This window comes from Armigeres subalbatus, chromosome 2, assembly GCF_024139115.2.
Source record: "Armigeres subalbatus isolate Guangzhou_Male chromosome 2, GZ_Asu_2, whole genome shotgun sequence".
NCBI classification, from domain to species: Eukaryota; Metazoa; Arthropoda; class Insecta; order Diptera; family Culicidae; genus Armigeres; species Armigeres subalbatus.
This window is the reverse complement of record NC_085140.1, coordinates 165318170-165338131: the sequence shown is the minus strand read 5'-3', so window position 1 is coordinate 165338131 and position 19962 is coordinate 165318170. Positions and strand designations below refer to the sequence as shown.

At 40.7% G+C, this 19962-nt stretch overlaps 1 pseudogene; it reads right to left on the bottom strand.

Moving 5' to 3' along the window:
* Nucleotides 1-15143: 15143 nt before the first annotated feature.
* On the bottom strand, nucleotides 15144-19388 carry LOC134215431 (exportin-2-like; annotated as a pseudogene).
* Between the last annotated feature and the right edge of the window lie 574 nt (nucleotides 19389-19962).

The following is a 19962-nucleotide window of genomic DNA, read 5'->3' as shown; positions in this document are numbered from 1 at the left end:
CAGACGTGACTGCAGTCAAATCATTTGGATCGTCCGATTATGAAAACAAAGGACGAGTGTTCAACGTAGCCTCAATTTGTGCCACACTGTCGGTAATTCTTTATAGGAGAGTTTATGATCCGCCAAAATTTGTCGCAGATGAAATTTAGCCGACTTCACCCCAGCCTCCCATATTCCTCCGAAGTGAGGACTACGTGGAGGGATGAAAGACCACTCGATGTTTCGCTCGACACAAAATACATTAAGCTTTTTCTTATGCATCTCAGTTTCAAAAAGATCGGCCAATTTCGCTAGCTCATTGTTCGCACCGACAAAGTTGGTGGCGTTGTCCGAAAATATTTTCTTGGGTAGACCGCGCCGACTCACAAACCGCTGAAGAGTAGCCAAAAATGCGTCTGTCGATAAATTTGACACTGCTTCCAAATGCATAGCCCGTGTAGCCATGCAAAACAAAAACGCACACATATCCTTTGGTCATTACATTTTCGCACAGAGACCGCTGATTTTAAAAAAATGGTCCGGCGAAATCAATCCCTACGTTGGAGAATGGATACGCAGCTTGCACTCTGTATTCCGGCAGGTCTCCCATCAGTTGCGTCGCCTTTTTCGGATTAGAACGGTAACATGGTGTACATTTGTGTACCACGTTTCGAATCAGATTCTTCGCTTGGAGAGGCCAAAATTGTTGTCTTACAACAGCCAGCAACGCTCGCTGACCGATGTGCATGTTGGTCTTATGCAAGTGACGAATAATTGCAACGGTCACAGGGTGTTTGGCAGGCATCAAAAGCTGATGTTTACTGCCATACGGAATTTGAGCGTGCCGATTTCTTCCTCCCACGCAATGTGTCATCTCTTTCGTCGATGAAAGGGTTCAAGCATTTCAGCGGGATACTTGAAGTTCCTTCTTCCGTCAAGGCTCGAATTTCGTTTTGAAGCACTCTTTCTGGATCAGTCTCACAATCAGTAACAATGCACGTTTCATTTCGTCCGCAGTAGGAAATCCCTTCGCAATTTGTCTTCTTCCGTTCCGAATGTAGTCAGTGAAACGAACCACGTAGGCCATGGATCGTTGCATGATGGAAAATCGGCTTATGTTGTCAAACAATTTCAGTCGTTGGCTTTCGGTCGATGTGAAAAGAGTAACTACTCGTAATTCTGGAAGACCTACCTCCGAAACCGGTGATGGTGTATCAATTTGGAAATTCCTTCCTTCAGGACCGTTCCACCAAATTCGATGTCCTTGCAGTTGATTCGGTTGAACGCCTCTAGAAATAAGATCGGCAGGGTTCATCTTCGTTGGAATATATCGCCACTCAAACTGGTTGGTCAGCATCTGGATCTCCTTCACTCGATTCCCAACGTAAAGCTTCAACTCATCTGGCGACTTGTTGATCCAACAGAGTACTATCTGAGAATCGCTCCACAGTACAACAGATTCGAACTGTATTTCCATTGCGTCGACCAACTTAACAACAAGACGAGATAACAGAAGAGCCGCCTGTAGCTCCCCACGTGGAGTTGTAATTTCCTTTTTAGTTCCTTGCTTCTTCGGTAATATTCTTGATTTACTACAGACTAATTTCATTTCAGCACTACCATCACGTAACATAGATCGAGTATAGAAACAAGCACCATATGCAAAATCGGACGCGTCAGCGAATCCGTGCAATTCGACACCAATGCAAACCTGACTCAGCACGCAACGAGGAATCTGCAATCCGTTCAATGACTGTAGTCGTGCTCGGAAATCCTTCCAAAGATCCACCAAATCCTGCGGCAAAGCATCATCCCAATGTAGTTCAAGAAGCCATAATTCCCTCATAAACAATTTCGCTGCTGTTAGCATCGGGACCGAGAAACCCCAGCGGGTCGAAGATTCTTGAAATTTCACTCAAAATCTGTCGCTTTGTCAAGCATGAAGACGGTGATGGTTCGGCAAGTCGAAACATGAACACATCAGTGGTAGGATTCCATGCGATTCCAAGCGTTTTCATCAAACAGTTGATAGCCGCATCATCGATCGTAACCAGCCTTTCTCGCTTTTCAACTGGTACCAGCTCCAGCAATTCATTCGAATTCGAACACACTTTGTGTATGCCGAAGCCACCGGCAGTAAGCATACCGGTTATCTGTCGCAGTACTTCCAATGCTTCATCCAAAGTTGCTGCTCCCGCAAGCATATAGTCGATGTAGAAGGATTTCTTCACAGCTTTAGCAGCAAGTGGATAACGTTCTTCTTCTTCTTCAGCGAGTTGCCTCAATGCCATCGTAGCCAAAAAATGGCGAAGACGCAAGTCCGTACGTGACCGTTTTAAAAAAATATACCTTCAGTGATTCGCCACGGTTGCTTCTCCAGAAAATCCGTAGAAAGTCGTCATCCATCTGCACCTGCCGGCACATTTTCGGAATATTTGCGCTGATTGCAAACATGAACGTTCGGAATTTCAAGTGAATAGGCACCAAATCGTTCTGCACCGTAGGACCAACCATTAGTGTTTGGTTGACAGATACTCCAGTCGACGATTCTGCCGAACCGTCGAGCACTACACGAAGTTTGGTAGTTGAGCTGATTGACTTCAGCACGCAATGATGAGCCAAATAAAATGCTTTAGTCGGATCTTCACATTGTCTCTTCATACTCGTGCATAAATTCAACGTATTGCTGTTTCAAATCGAAATCCTTATCCAGCCTCTTCTCAACAGCCAAAAACCTTTTCCTACACAGAACCAAAAAAAGTTGTGATTTCAATATTTTCTAATCTTATTTTAAAAGTGTGGTAAATTTGGTAATTTTGAGTGCTGAAATGTTTGAATTGAATGCAAAATGTTTGATTTGAAAGTTTTTTTCTCAGTGTAAAATTGTGATTATCACAGTGAGAGCAGTCAAAACAAAATTTTTAAAATAATCAACCTAACTTCAATCTATATAATAAAAATGAAATGGTCTGTGTTCGTATCCGCATAACTCAAAATCGGCTGGATGGATTTTCTTCATTCCTTCTGCAAAAAGGTTCTTTATCGATTCCGACGGGTTTATATGATATTTCCTCATGCAAAAATCACGAGTAAGGTTGACTAAATCGTGAAAAACTAAAATTAAGAATCTTATGGAAATTTGGCATGTGCAGTTCAGAACGCGCATTTTCGCCTACTATGCAGGACAACGTCTGCCGGGTCACCTAGTGTTCTATGTTTCTGGCAACTCTGACAACCAGAAATATAATTACTGGCAGCCGGCCGACGTCGATCTGTCAAAAAGTTGTGTTTACCATGGAAAGTCGATAATCATCTTCGGAATGGAATCGTGGATCGGAAAATTTAAGACGATAAATCCGGTGTTTTTGATCCCAGGCTCCGTAGCACTAACTTCTATCCGCATCCTTGTTCTCGCAGTTAGGATTAGAATAACATTGAGATCTCGACTAAGATTACACATCGCTGATCGGCAGAAATGATGGTGAGTCCGCGGTGTTAATCGTTCACTTCCGCACTCTTTCAACTATTGGCACCATGGACACGAGGAACAATACGAGATGTTCGTAATTTCGCGGCTCAAAGATGTGCCCTGGCTGAGAACGAAGTGCAGTGGTAAACTCTGTGGCCGAATCCACTGAGATATCTACTACGGAGGGGGAAGAAGCTGTCATAGACGGTGAACCGGTAGATCCTGTGGTGAAGCATTCCCAGGAAGTGTATACAACACACAACTAAACATTCATGGCAAATGCTTCGCCGGGCGAAGAGAACGATTTTCGGACGAAGCGGTATGAACGGTATTAACGCAAGCAGTATATAAATAGCAGATCAGGGATGATGCGAAGGTAAGTTTTTACTTGATTGATCTTTTGATTGCAAGTGTAAATGATTATTACTTTGCTTTTTGTTTCCTTCCCCAGAGTTGATATCGCACCTACGTTCAATCATCGTTGAATGATTACGGTATCGTTGATCACAGGAGCAAAGGGCAATGGCCTCCATATCTATGGCAACTGAAGCATGCACAAAAACGCAACGACGACGGATTGAATCGCGAACAGCACAAAAATTATCACAACATTGGTATACGGGAAAGTCCAGCAGTGGGAGACTTCAAGTGGACTGTGGCAATGTTGGATGATATGATGGCAGTCACGTCGAAGAAATATGAATCACATACATTTCGAGGATTTAGCAGAGGACCCATCATCAACACTGTACACAACTTCGCTGTCCAAAGTTGTGGTTTCCCATCGAATGTAATGGCAACAAACGAGAAGTACGGCGAAACAAGATAATTACCATCATTGGGAGAAAAAAACATTTTCAATAAAAAATAAAAGCGCACAATAATTATTGTTGTTTTGAAAGTATCACAGTGATTTCAAATGTGAAATAAACATTTAGTTTTAATAGTAAAATGTTATTTTGACAAATAAAACACATTTAGATTTGAGAGGAAAATGTTATTTTGAAAAATCAGCACTTGTCAAAGTTCTCACCGAAGTGACATTTTGGAAATTGTAGATTTAACAGTTGTAAACTTTCTACTGAAAATCACTAACGAATTTTCTTAATTTTACCAACGTTTCTTTTATTTCTACCAACGATTTTTTTTGTGTGTAGCCATGGTTTCGGAATCGCCCAACTGACCCTTCGCCTCGTTGAAGGGTAGTCGCACGAAAAATCGACCGTTTTCGTCACGCCGATACGTTTCAAGAAAATGCACAACGCATGCATCATCGGATGATTGCTTGTGCACAGTTGCTTCGTCGTAAGCATCAAAATACCAAAATCGTTCAAGTAACTTACCGATGTCGTCGTCGTCAGTTACCATCGTACAGAGCGTACCACCTACACTCAATTGGCTAGTTGGAATCAAACCACTCACAATCCAACCAAGGGAAGTCTCTTGAACAGCAGGCAAATGGTCTGCCAACTGCAGCTGTTCATGCTTGATTAGCTTAAAGAAAAGTCCTGAACCAATCAGAACATCCACAGGACCGGGTACGTTGAATCCAGGATCAGCCAACTTGATGTATTTCGGTATTTCCAACTGGGAGGTCTCGAAACGCTGCATGGGAAGTTCACTTGTGATTTTCTTTACAACAAGGAACTCTAAACACGGTGACTCATAATTACTTCCTGTTGACTTGATTCGTGCGTGCACTTTGAACTGAATGCTCATCTGGTTACCACCAATACCGACGATTGTATAGTTTGCCTTTCGCCGTTTCAGCCCAAGCTTGGCAACCATCGCTTCCGTAATGAAGTGCTTGTGTGAAGCAGAATCCAACACAGCCCGGCACTCCGTCATCCGCTTCCCAGCACCGTGGACCGAAATAATCGCTGTAGCCAACAACGTATCTTGATCAGCTTCTACGTTCGAGCATAGAACCGATCCGTCATTACCTGTCGTCTCTGTATTCTCAACGGCATCTGCTGGTGGCCTCGGCGCGTTCGCCTTTGATGCACCGTTGTACTGCTGCACTACTGGTTCATCTGAACGCGTGGGATGCAGTGACGTATGATGACGTTTGCCACATTGTTTGCACGACCGCTCAGACTTGCATTTTCCCGTGATGTGTCCCCTCTCCAAACAATTGAAGCAGGAACCACTTTTCCGTAACGAGTTATATTTCTCACTCAAGGTCACTTTCTTAAACGCTTCACACTTCCAGAGTTCATGTTCTCCTTTGCAATGCGTACACTTTTCGCTCGTAGTAACCAGACTATGTACTTTAGAGTCTGGTTTTCCAACGGAGCGCACTTGCTTCACTGCTTCTGCTGTCGCCTTGCTACTACGACTTATCTTCTCAAACACTTTGCACCTTTCCTTGAGGAATTCCATCGTCGATCGATAATCCGCTAAATCGTTATCCTTCTGGTGTAACTCCCATGCCTTACGGGTCTCCAGATCGAACTTCTTTGCTAGCACGTTTAGCAGCATCATTTCACCCAAACCTTCCACCGGTAACTCCAGATTTTCAAAGCGTCGATATTTTTCGCAACCGTATCAATCAGCCTCCGCAATCCAATCGCACTTTCCTTCGTCATAGACGGAATGTTGAATACCGCGTCGATATGCTTGTCTACAATAATCTGTTTGTCTTCGAAACGTTCACGCAGCGTCTCCCAGGCAGCATCATAATCGTTATTGTTTATGATGTCCTGGTCTATCACGCCAGCAGCTGCACCTATCAGAGAGTTGCGCAAATGGTACAATTTTATCGCCGGAGGTTCGTTATCGTAACGAGCCATCACGTTTTCAAACATATTTTTGAACGCGAACCAGTTCTCGAAATTTCCGTCGAAGGTTGGCAATGGAGCCTTCAACGGAGGAACGTATGGGTGATTGTGAACAGGCTGTTCTTGCACAACCGATTGCACTTTCACTGCCGCATCAATTTTCTTCGTAATTTGCACATACAGCACACTGTAAATTTCTTCCACTTTAATGGACCGCATTTCTTCCACGCACCTCACCTCTTTGCGGGTGTTAAGGTCGTAAACGCGATTTTAATCACTATACTAACTGTAGGCACTTTCCAACATTTTCAATTGGAGTTGCAGATAATACTTGTCTGCCGACTCAGGCCTTTGAACCGCAATTTGAATCCTTGACAATTTTCTCGTCATCGTTTTCTTCTTCTGTACCAACACATCGAAAACAACTTTATTCTGTCGAACCATTTCCCTCTGGTTCTGCTGGTACAGTTGCTCACTCACAGTGAGAACACGCGGCGGATCTGTTTCATTTACATTTCCGGTATTCGTGGCGTCCGCCATATTTTTCTGGTTCTTCTTATTACTTTTCGGAGTATGCGTAGTCGGCGCCATTTTGTTTTTCACGTTTGCACTCCACTCGCGACACGTTCAAACATGTTCCGTATACGCCGATTCGATATCGTTCTATTTCCGTAAACGTTTTACCGTTTCACTTCCCGATTTCGCAATTTCCACGCTAGGAAATGCGATCAATACGAATTTTTGAATTCAACCACACATTCGGCTCGTATGGACCAAAAAATGTAGCTCCAAGAGTCAAGTGGACTGTATAAACCGAAGGGCTCAGCGTAAGCTAAATAAAAACGCAACCGCAAACGTGAGCTTCTGAATTTGAACCAGGGATGCCAGGTGATTTTTTTAAATGTCTTCACAGTCGAGTAAAAATGTCTTCAAATGTCTTCAATATTAAAATTATGATTATCAGCGCGAAATTTTAAAATTCAATAAGTAAATTTAATCATCTTGTTTTATAGATGTGGAAAGTTTTTTAACATTCAAATTGTTAGAATTTAAGAGAACATGCTTCCACCGAATTTTTTAACTGAATTTCCACGTGGAATACTTCCGAACTTATTTTATTTACCTTAAAATACTTGAACAAACTTCTAAAGGATTTTCTGAAGGAACTTTCGGATAAAATCCTAATGGAACTTTTGGAGGAATTCCTGAAGGACCTTCTGGAAGACTTCTGGAGTATTTTTTTCGGAGGAATTCCAAAGGATTTTCTGAAGTAACATCCGGATAAATTTCTGACGGAACTTACAGAGGAACTTCAGGAAATCCTGGATGAACTTTAGAAGAAATTCCTATAGAAACATCAGGATGAGTTCCGGAGGTATTTTCTGGAGAAATTCCTAAAAAAATTTCCTGGTGAATTCCTGTATGATATTCCTCAGTAATTACTGAATGAATTTTCTGTGGAATTCCTGAAAAAAAAAATCTGTAGAAACATCTGGAGGAAATCCTAGAGGAAGTTCAGGATGGATTCTAAGGAATTGGATGAAAACCTAAGAACATGTAACTTCCTCAGGTATTGCTGCAGAAACTTCCGGAAGAAATGCAGGAGGAAATAACAGAGGAATTCCAGAGTATACTTCAAGAGTCATTCTTGGTCAAACTTTTGGCAATATTCTTGGAGAATCTTCCAAAGAAATTTATTGAGGAACGTTCGGAAGAATTCCTGGTAGAACTTCTGGAGAAATTCGTGAAGGAACTACCAGAGGAATTTCTGGAGGAACTTTTGGTTGAACTTCCAAAGGAATTCTTGGATGAAGTTTCGCAGGAATCTCTGAACGAACTTACAGATAAGAGCCTGGAGGAAATTCTTAAGGAATTCCTGGATGATTTTTTGGAGTAATCCTTGAAACTTTCGGACAAATTCCTGGAGGAACTTCAGGAGGTAAAAAAGAATTCCAGAACGATTTTTCTTTGAGAAATTCATAGAGGAATTCTCAGGATCTGTCTTATTTGGAGAATTAAAATTAAAAGTGACAGTTCGAAAATAAAAAAAATCACTCGGTCATAAGAATGGCCAATTCCAATGGGACATCGGTGATTTTTTTTTCGATATCTGTCAGAAGCAATCTTGCTCTGCTAGCAGGGTTATTCGATAATTATTGAAATGTTAGTTTAAGTTTAATTTCAGTTTAATTCTTCAAATGAGACAGCCCCCTAGAGAAAATCCTCGAAAGTTCAAAGATATTTCTAAAAGAATTACCAAAGAAATTCAAGGAAGAATTTAACTATAGTGTGTAACAAGTTTCCCCTGAATTTTCTACTGAGTCTTTAATTAAAATTCCACCGGATTTTTTGTGGATTTCTTGAATTTCTTTAAGAAGATTGTAAAAATTTACCGTGGAAATTCTGAGAAATATTCGTTCAAGAACAATTTCAATTTGTTGTCAACATTCGAAATTATTATAAATTTCCACGATTGTACTGAATTTTCAATTTCTTTTCTCTTTAATTTGGACGAGAAGTTCCTCATCATTTTCATCATAAATCATCCTTATTTTATACGGAAAATTCTTTTTAAAATCCACGAAAAATTCAAAGAGTTTCACGAAATCTGTGTTCATTCGCTATGGGTCTTCTTCAATGGCTCTACATTCCAACTGAAACTTGGCCAACCCGAAAATATCCTAGACCAGCGAGCTCGCCATCTTCGGATTGGCAATTCTACGTCTTTGCTCGCAAGGCTACTGGAGATCCCCATTCTCTATGGGTATTCAGAGGAATGTCATATGGAAATGTCGAATACATCACATGAATTCAGAAGAAATCTAAAAAAATGGATCTAGCTCAACCGTAGAATAGATTAAATCGATTGATAGAAGAATTCAGTCTATCTTTGCCGCTTGAAATAAATTAGGTCGGTCATTGCGTTCCGAAGTAATGATCGAAATACCTTTTTAAAGACACATTATAACGCCACCACCGCTGAACGAATGCTGCCTTCAGGAGATTTCTCAATATCACACAACTCAAAGATTCGTTTTATCAAAACGGTCTTACACAATCACCATGGCTTGGGTCGCTTCTCATTGCTCGATTCCGGGAAATGAGAAAGCGGACTCATTGGCTAAGGTGGGTGCTATGGGAGGTGATATTTACGATCGACAAATAACCTTCGATGAATTTTTCACATTAGTTCGTCAGGAAACCTTGAACAGCTGGCAAAAGAAATGGACAAATGGGGAGTTGGGTAGATGGTTGTATTCAATTCGTCCCGAGGTGTCGAAGCGTCCATGGTTAATAAAATTGAATATGGGACGAGAACTCATTCGAAACTATATGTATCGTCTAATGTCCAATCACTACACTTCCCTAGTAACATTTTGGGTTCATGCTGGTTTTATAACACTCTTGAAGAGTAAATTATGGTCTTCAAGAGCGCTATAAAAGGTTAAATGTTACTTGGGTTTAAACGCACATCTTTTCAGTGTGGGGCTCTCAGAAGGCAACCTTTGTGTTTGCGGTGCAGATTATCAGGACATTGACCATGTCATGTGGGCGTGCGATGAGCATCGTGGCTCCAGATCTACGCTAAATATCTCCGGGTCCGAGGTCTCAGTCTGTGTTGGCGGTTCTTCACCTCGAATACATGTCCTTTGTCCACCAATTCTTGAAAGTAGCAGATGTTAGGCTGTAACCATTGTCCCCTTGACGTACCCTATCACGAATGTCTTCTTCTTGTTGCTCATCAATGTCTGTCGTTATTCCCTCTCGTATTTCTTCTTCTTGTTGTCTCCCGAGAAAATATTTGTTTATTTCTTGACAGATGAAACATCGTTAAGCATCTAAACCAGAGGTTCCCAAACTGTGGGTCGCGACCCCCAGGGGGGTCGTGGGCTGTTCAGTGGTGGGTCGCGAAAGACAAATCTTAATTCATAATTTTGTTACTGTTTTGTCCCACAAATCTATTCCATATTTTGAATTAGGATCTAGCTAATGGTTGGATGATTAAAGAACAACAAACCTGACGAGGTCAACGGCCTTTTTTTGTTATACGATATTTGGGCAAGTAGAAAGAAGTCCTATACAATCCAAATGTAAGCCCCGAACCCAATCCAAAACCAATCCTAATCCAATTCGAACCGATCTAAATCAAATCCAAATCTATTTAAAATCCAATCCAAATCTAATTCAAATCAAATCCAAATCTAATTCAAATCCAATCCTAATCAAATCGAAATCCAATTCAAATTCAATCTGAATAAGTTTCAAATCCAATTCAAATTCAACTTAAATTTAATTCAAATTCTATCCAATCCAAAAAAATTGACGAATTTTTGACAAATACAATGATGAGTTATAAAGCGATTTATTATAATTTGTCCAATCTAACGCGAACTCATTTATATCTAATTTCACAAAATAAATGCATTTGGTACCTGGTGGGTCGCAAGCAATATGGGATTCTGCTAGGTGGGTCGCATATTCAAAAGTTTGGGAACCTCTGATCTAAACCATGTAACCAATAGAATCGTAATTAGTCAATACATTAAATCCCTTTCCATTCCCTTTGAATTATTGAATGCCGTAAAGGTAGCCTCACACCTCGGGAATTTGGTCCGCGGAATTTTTCCCCATGTATTTTTGCATATGCGATGTTTTCGGGATTTGAGCACGGAAAATCAAAATCCCGGCCCCATTTAAAATGCACGGGGATCAAAATCCGGCGGAAAATTTTCCCGAGGTGTAAGGTGGCCTTAACCTCGACCAAACCGCGAGTTTTTCGGTTCCCCGAATCTAACATTATTTATAAGAATCAAGATTAAAATTGTAGGGGAAGGTGGGTAGACTTGATCCCCGGGGAGACTTGATCACCCCCTGTTTTATCTAGAACTAAAGTAGTTTTGTTCTAGCGTATTTTTGCCTTTCTCGTATATTTGGTATATTTGGAGTATATTTGGAGCGAACATCCAAAAACAAACTTTTTATAGGAGGCTCGGAGACCCATAGTGTTATATACCGATCGACTCAGCTCGACGAATCGAGGTGATGTCTGTGTGTGTGTATGTGTGTGTGTGTATGTGTGTGTGTGTATGTGTGTGTATGTGCGCAAAAAGTCTAGCCAACTTTTCAGGCACTTAGCCCTAACCGATTTGCTCGCAACAAGTTGCATTCGACGCAGAATCCTGTCCCATTGTTTCCTATTGAAAATTGGCCGGATCGGACTATGGGCTCAGAAGTTATGGTCAAAATACTTTTTTTTTTAGGCTACAACTAGTGGAAAAGTCTAGCCCATTTTTCAGGCACTTACCCTTAACCGATTTGCTCGCAACAAGTTGCATTCGACGCAGAATCCTGTCCCATTGTTTCTTTTTGACAATTGGCCGGATCGGACAATGGGCTCAGAAGTTATGGTCAAAATACTTTTTTTAGGCAACAACGAGTGGAAAAGTCTAGCCAATTTTTCAGGCACTTACCCTTAACCGATTTGCTCGCAACAAGTTGCAGTCGACGCAAAATCCTGTCCCATTGTTTCCTATTGAAAATTGGCCGGATAGGACTATGGGCTCAGAAGTTATGGTCAAAATACTTTTTCCATACCAAAAGTGCGTAGAAATTACTCACTCGTAAAAAAAAATGAGAAAGGCCCCATCACCGCTAGGTGGATTAATCTGGGTTTTTAGTATAGATTCTCTAGACAAATGAACTTTATGTGGTGAGTTATTTTTTGGATTGACAACCATATTTATTCTGCAGGGCGGTTTGTATGTTTTGACCTTCCTAAAGATTTTTTTATTGGCCAGACAAAATTTGAATAACTTTTCATAACAATGACCAAATGCTTTCGTTTTTTCACAGCACAAAGCCATAAATGTGCTTAATGATTTGTACTGATGAAAATGTCAATATTCCATCAAAGTTTTAGGATATTTGGATTTGAAGTTATTGCCTCAATATGGGGACATTTGATCCCCCATTAGTCACCCATATAAAAATTAGGCGAAAAAATTCAAAAAAATATAAATCTGTTCACAGGCTTCTATTTTTTTGTAGATTTGACAGATTTGATGAAGGGCTGTCAGGAAAAAATATTTATTGCATAGATATCATAGAAAGTGGATCAAGTCTCCCAAGATTTTAAATTGCAGGTGCTGTAGAATTCAATATCAAAAATCGTTTATGTATACGCACAGCAATTCGAAAATTGCACGTATTTTGAAGGTAAAATATATAAAAAATCTGAGGGCACCTTTCTAATTTTATCAAAGCAAGTTCTTGGAGAGGAATCAATTTCCCCCCAATATTTTAAAAGTAGATTTTTGACAGCACTCTAAAAAAACAATTGTGTATCAATAACAACAATAATTTAAGGACTGTCATACATCAGTAAAGTTAAATACTTTCTTAGAGTGTCTGTGTGGAAATCGCGTATGTTTATTTATTTTTAGCTGTGATACATCGCATATTAGAAAGGGGGATCAAGTCTACCCAGTCTCCCCTACTAGAAACATGATTTCGCCTCCGTAGCGCTTTACGGCAAATGAGCCTCTCAAATAAATAAAAAGATAAAAAAAACAACTCAAAATTAAGTGCGTTTAACGTTTAAAATGCGTTGCAGTTATCAACCCAAGTAGCACACGCAACATCTTCCAAAAAGCACATTGTTTCTATTCAGTTTCATTAAATGCATTGGAAAAACATCAAAGCACGAAAAAGTTGCATCAAGATGTCAAAAACGTTTGAGTTGTGATCAATGTTTCATTAACATTGCAGTGCAGTACGTGTTTGACATTTGGAAACAAACAACCAAAGAATATTGCGTTTTATGTTGCAAACACGAAACAAAATCATCAAGTTGCATATTTTTTACCATGTAACTTCAATGCGTCTTTCAGAATTTGTTTGTTTGTTTAAATTAAGTTGCAGATAAGTTGAGTGTGTCTTCATGTTTAATTTAGCATCGTTCAACGTTTTGACAACTCACATTTTTTCCGGGGATGGTGCAATCAAGTAACAGAAAAGCCGAGTACAAAACTTCATAATCGTATAGTTCTTATGGTGAGTCAGCATGCAATCCCTTCGAAGCGTTGAATGGTGTTGCGGTAGAGTGAAGGACTATCAATCACAAGCTCCATAAATCGAATCCAGTTTTATATTTCAGTTTTATTTTTTTTCCGCTGTAGTATTTTGCAACATTATCGAAATTTTACTGCAATCGAATAAGGATGTTTCCGTAGGCTCCACCTCTTGCGCTTTTTCCGATTGCAAGAGAGTTATGTTTGATGGCACATACGCAAAGATTGTTTCTTTCCGAATAGTTGCAACACAGTGAAATGTTCAGTAGTGAAACAAGTTGTGCTGCTTGGGAACTGGCTAGTGCAAATCTGTGTAAATGTATTTTTGAGATTTTATTCCCGGGACAAAGACTATTATAAGTCGTCGCAGAATTTATAAGTAAGCAATAAAATTGTATTTTATATTCGCTGGCTTATTAATTGTCTTCAAATATCTTCAAATAAGTAGATAAGTCTTCAAATATTATGAAAAGTCTTTAAAATGTCTTCACGAAATAAATGTCTTCACAGAGATTCAAATGTCTTCAAATTGAAGACATGTCTTCAAATCTGGCATCTCTGATTTGAACTGATGTATTTCCGCTTTTTACACACTCAAAATATTTAGGTTAATAGGGGTAGAAAATAATGCGTTACATAGAGTTTCATTGACACGGAAACAAATATTTGTATGATCAACAGTCACTGTTTTATTATCCCAACCAATTTTGTTTTGTTTTATTTTTTTCAGCTTATACAAATTAATTAGTCCACTAACTACTGTTAACCACGTGCCAGATGCTTTTGAAACTAATAAAGCCCACTGACACCATTTAACTGATTTTTCTTTAAATCACTCACGGCCAGAATTAAACTGCACGCTACCTTATGCCGCTGTGATGTTTTAACGTTCTTTTATCACTATTTTTTTAAACTATATTCTCCATTCGTCGCAACTATAATGTTCTGAAATAATTTATAAGTTTTTCGGATAATCCACTCAAAGCTAAACACGTCTAGTTTGCTCACTGTCTACAATCGAAAGATACACTTCAATCCCTTCATTCAAGTCTCTAGGCTGCGTATAACACTTATAAAAAAGGTAACAGGGTTGCACTTGTTCGATGGAACACTACAGTTGTAATATTAGTTTAAATGCACAACTTTCATTCGAAACCACTCAGCTCGATGCATATTTTTTTAGCAGGCTGGTAGAACAGGTGTACCGAAAGTCCACGAGACGCCCTTGGGATATTGAATTTCATCGAGTTAGGGAGAGTTCCCTGTATATACAAAACGCTCATCAGACGTGTAGTTCTCATCTCTACGGACACGAGACCTGGACGACGCCCGTGGAGGACCAACGCGCACATGGAGTTTCCGAAGAGAAAATGCTGCGTATCATCTATGGTGGAGATGACGGACGGTACGTGGAGGAGGGGAATGAACCACGACACGAGTTGCATCAGCTGTTGGAAGAACCATCCGTCATTCACACCGCGAAAATCAGACGACTGCAGTGGGCCGGGCACGTAGCTGAATGTCGAACAGTAATCGAGTAAAAATGGCCCTCGTGCATGGATCGAGCTGAATGAAGAAGACTTTTATGAACTGCATCTGCACAAGCCACTTGGGCTTTAGTAAGTATGAGAAAATAATAATATTCGAAATCGATTAAGCCAGTAGAAATTATTGACGGGTTATGTCAAATAAAGGTAGGAAATATCTTTCAAAACGTACCAACAACCCGACTAAAAAGTAACACCTAGCAGTTTATTCAAACTCTGACTTACGATAACACTAATGTGTGGCTTAATCATAGAGGATGAAAATGAGTGTACAATATGGGAACCTAACACTTACAATTTATGCAATCTGCACTCCACTTTGAGCGCAGCTACGGGCTTCCTGGTGCCACTGGTAGCGACGCTACCAGGACACCGATCTTACCCGGATTCGACTGAGCCAGTTTGCCGAGATTCTGCACAAGAAACTGACGGGTGTTCGCCACCTCTGGCAGCGGATCGATAGGTTTGGCCTGGGCAAAATTCAGCTGCGAATAGGCCGCCTGGACCCAGAAACGTCCTCGATCTCGATGAAGGTATCTCCGTCAATGTTCGACCTGTCCGGCGGAGTTCAATCTGAATGACGTTTGCAACAGCTGTCAGAACTTTACGTACACGTGGAGAGGAGCTCCGGAGCATCGCAGAGAAGCTTGGTGATGCCTACCGAAACAGTTTTCTGTTCTAGTTCGCCAGAGACCTTGTTGATGTCTGGCACGAAGATGCGCTCGATGACCATGCCGAACATGCTGAATAAAAATGTAATAATCATTAGTTATTGAAAATTAGGCTGAAGGTTGAGAGGCGCCTTACTTAGTTTGAATGTTATCGATAAGTTGTACGAGAGCTTGAGCTCCGACACGAGCTGCATAAAGACACAGAAATACAATGAAGCTTCGCACGAATTTTGTGGTCTTGGATGAGCTCAGCCTTGGAACAAAAGTGAGAATATCTGACGCATGCTTTGTCCTAGTTCGCTAGAAATGAATTTTGAAATGATATTTAATTTAAAAAATCGAATTTACTCAATCACCTCGGTAGTGCAGCAGAAGGTTTTGTAAAAGATAGAACCCTTCATGATCATTGCTTTTCGAAGCAATCATTTTCTGGAACACACCGAGGACACCATTCAATTGCCATCGGCGCTTATTTGTAGCTTGGCGCAGAAAGCGCACAGAAGTGAATCAACGGGGTCACGTTTCCGGGTCTCCCAGAGAGCGGGTGCTAACAAACATGGAAGAGCGACAGATAGGTTTCCGGGATAGCGCTTTTGCCCTCACGAATTTCCAAAAACAGTGACAACATTTGGAAAACATATGGCATGAATTCTGAAATTGATGAGATTAAATTACATTCAAAACATACGGAAAAGTATTTAAACATTGCTAATTTAATTCTGTTATACCTACCAAGAACGTCTTGTTGCAGTATTCCTTGAAATACTGGGAAAAGAGCTTCTTCAAACGAGCTAACTGCATTGGGATCAGCTTTGCAAACGAGTCTGCGATAGAAATAATGTTACGGAATATAGAAACTCTGAAAAGTCCATAAGAAAAACTTACTTGACCGACAGTGATAGCGTTTCGAACAGATAATGATTGAAGTGCGGTTTGGAAGGATTTTTGGACACGACAGTCAAAATCTCCGTCAATCGCGGCAGTACTAGATCATGTACGGCAACGACGCTTCTTGTAGAGTGTTCAAAGTCCGCATAATACACTTCATTATGTATTCGTTCTCGTTGGAGCCCTGAACGGTGAACGCTGCGAACAGACCGGTTATCAACTCGGCACTAAGTGGAGTAAGAATTTCCTTGGTGACAATCGGCTTTTTGTCCGGACCCTGCATAGTAAGGATTTTGTCGATTGCACATGCGGCGTAGCTGTGAACTACGACATTGCCAGCGGCGAGATGTTTCGCCACCAGAGGCATCGTGGCCACAATGATCTGCGGTCCAAGAATCGTTCGGAATGTCATGATGAATTTGAGAGCGTCTGCCTTCAAGACTGGAAGTTCGTTGACGTCTGCCCGTTCCAGTTCCGGAATAATCTGTTGCTGTGTAAACTGTGGCAGAGGTACCAATTCGGACGTTTGAGTGACGCCGAGTTTTTGGTTTGACCTTTGAAGCCATCGAAGTGACAGGTAGATGGCGGTATCCTGGTTTTCAATTGTTGGGGGATTTTCGGCATACTTGGCCAACAAGACTTTGCAAATATTGTCCGAAAATTTCAATGATTTTGGATTCGAAGTTCTGGAGAGAGTTTTGACCAAATCACAGGCGGCCCTGCGCCTTGTTTCCACATCGGAACCTTCAATATCTCTTCGAATGTACTCTTCCGGATTGTCTTCAAGAGCTCCTCGTCCGAGACTCGAAGTCCATGTTAATGATAACTTTCACAAATGCTTTAAAACATTTGGATCTTCAACAAATGCCGGTAATGATTTCTATCGGCCAATGTACTAAGGAGTTCAGCGCATTCGAAACCAAAGTATCGTACTTGGTCTGAATGCCGGTGTTTACTAATAGTTCAGACGGCGGTCCAAATTGTGGCATGTAGGGGCCGAATTCCTCGTCATACTTCTGAGCGTATAGACAAAGATTCTCACAGATTTGGGATCGTAAATGCTCCAAAACACCTGATCTTCGTCTTCCTCGTTTTTAAACATGGAATGTCAATGGTTAACATTCCGAATGCCTTCATCCAGGTATCCATATTATCCTCGAAGAATTCAGGCAATCTGAGAGTTCAACGAGTAAAATACCTTATACAAGCGTAAGAGACCCATAGATAATCTTTAATGCTTCTTCATTGTTGGCGTGCGCTTCAGCAAGCCGTGTTGCCTGCAACAAATCCGTCAACGGTTTCGCCAGTTGTCGAGAACGAATTTGATTTCTTCCCACAGTTCTTGCGATTTGAACTCGTAACGAAGCGCTTAAACAGCGAATGAGCCGTCTGGAGGACTCCTGATCACATTGAAGTCCCCGGCAAACTTCTCGATCATTTCATCCAGCTGAGCACTTCAACGGAAAGTCATACTTTCCAATAATACTCACCGCATCACTGAGCTGCTTCTGGATCGACGATGGCGATTCAACATCAGCGGAACGATCATCGTCTTGATGCCGTTCCGATCCGATTCGCCACCTTGTCGGGTCCATCGTTATCGAGATGAAGCCCCAGTTGCGCTTGAAAAAGTTCTTGAAGGCAATTCCGCTGCCACGCGGATGGTGATGTCGATCTGGGATCATCGATCAGATGCAAGCAGAGAAGTGGGTAGTTCTGGCTAATTTCGATGCTCTCAATGAAACGCTCGGCTGGAATTAAAACAAAGTTTTAACAAATTGATGTTCTACTCGAACCTAACAGGAATCGTAATAACAAAATATGGTTAAAAAGTCTCAGGCTGAAAACGGTCCATTGATTGTCAATTTGCCGATTTGATAGGTTCTGTGTCAATTTGAGGATGCGAAGAAAAACGAGCTGATTGTCTTTTGAAGAAGCATAAGTCAGAATACTTGAGGTTCTACTCAGCACAGTCGCGCCTAAACTTAAAACAGAGTTGGCATTACGCACCTCGACTCTCGACGAGCAAACCATGCAAACTATCATACGAAAGAGCTGTCGAAAGGAAATGCGCAATGAGGCTCCAGGTTTGTGTTGCTCTCTCGAAACGAACGTTATGTCTCGATGCTTGAGTTATTAGATTCACTTATTTATGAAATTTAAAATTCCGAAATCAAATAGGTAATGGGTTCAAAAAAGAAGCGCGATATTTATGAAAACTTTATCAACCTTTTTAAGATATTTTTGAATAAACAGTTCACTTTCAAATAAGTTAGGAAGGTTGATTTCGTCTATTTTTATTCAATAAACAATTTGCCATTGCCGAATAAAAAAACATAATTTTTGTCATCATCGGGTGCTACATTAAGCCATTTTTGAAGGTTGTATTCCATTGTAGCGCTTATTTAAAGATATCAAACTAAATATTTACAAAAATTACTGAGTGAACATCTTAAATGTTGCCTCAAACCTCAGAAAAAAATCTGACATATTTGGACCCCATGCATTTTGAATGATTTTCGGTGCCAAATCCCGATTCTTTAAAAACACATGGGAGCAAAATCAGATATGGTATCCGGAATGTGAGGCTTTTTTAACAGTCCATTCAGGCTTCAAGATTTATCGTTTGATAAAGAGTATCTCAATTTCAAAGTACGCACAGCTAAATTTTTATTTAAAAGGGTATCAAGAAAGCTCGTGATCTGAATCGGCTATAAGAACGTTGAAACTGGTAAAATACGGGCTGTTACCAGCCCTGAGCATCGATATGAAAACAAATTGCGAAATTGTATCATTGATTTAGATGATCTAATTCTTCATGGTTATCGGCGTGATAAATCCGATAAACCTCTTTCAATCGTTTCCCTAGATCCGAAAAATAACCAAAATTGGCATGCACTTACCGGGCCGACGCACTTCTGGATCAGGGCTCAGCGTTTGCTAGATAATCTGAGACGCTCAAAGTTGTTCTCGGTGATCTCCATTTGACGGCGGATTTACCGTGGGCAAACTAATTGTACCACAATAGCACTGCACTTTGTTGCTAACCGGAATCGGGAATATTTCGTCAACGGAACCAGCGAAATGGCAAAATTTAATATTACCTCGCAAATGGAACCAGCAAAACTGCAACTTTTTGCGTTTAGATTTCGCGCACACACTTTTAGCGATTTTGAAGTAAACCGGCCGTTGCAAGCGAGGAAAATGACAGTTGGTGGGTGTACTTGCACGCAAATCAGGGCAGTCTAAAACTTGTGTGCAACCCATGGGTATCGCGATTCGCGAATTCTTATTTAGACGATCCCCACCAGAGCGTAAATAAAGCGAAATAGCAACCTCTCTCATGACGCAGTATCGACTTAAAAAGTAGAGAGGTACGGAATTTGTTCATATTACCAAGAGGAATTTTGACAACTGATCTACGGAGTAATTGTCACTTTTACTTAAGGTTGGTATCGTGTTCAAAAGATTTTTTTTTCTATTTATCTCAATCACATGTTAAATTCCGTTCACTAAATCGGAAGTAAACCCCATAATTCTAAACCATCATAGACGATA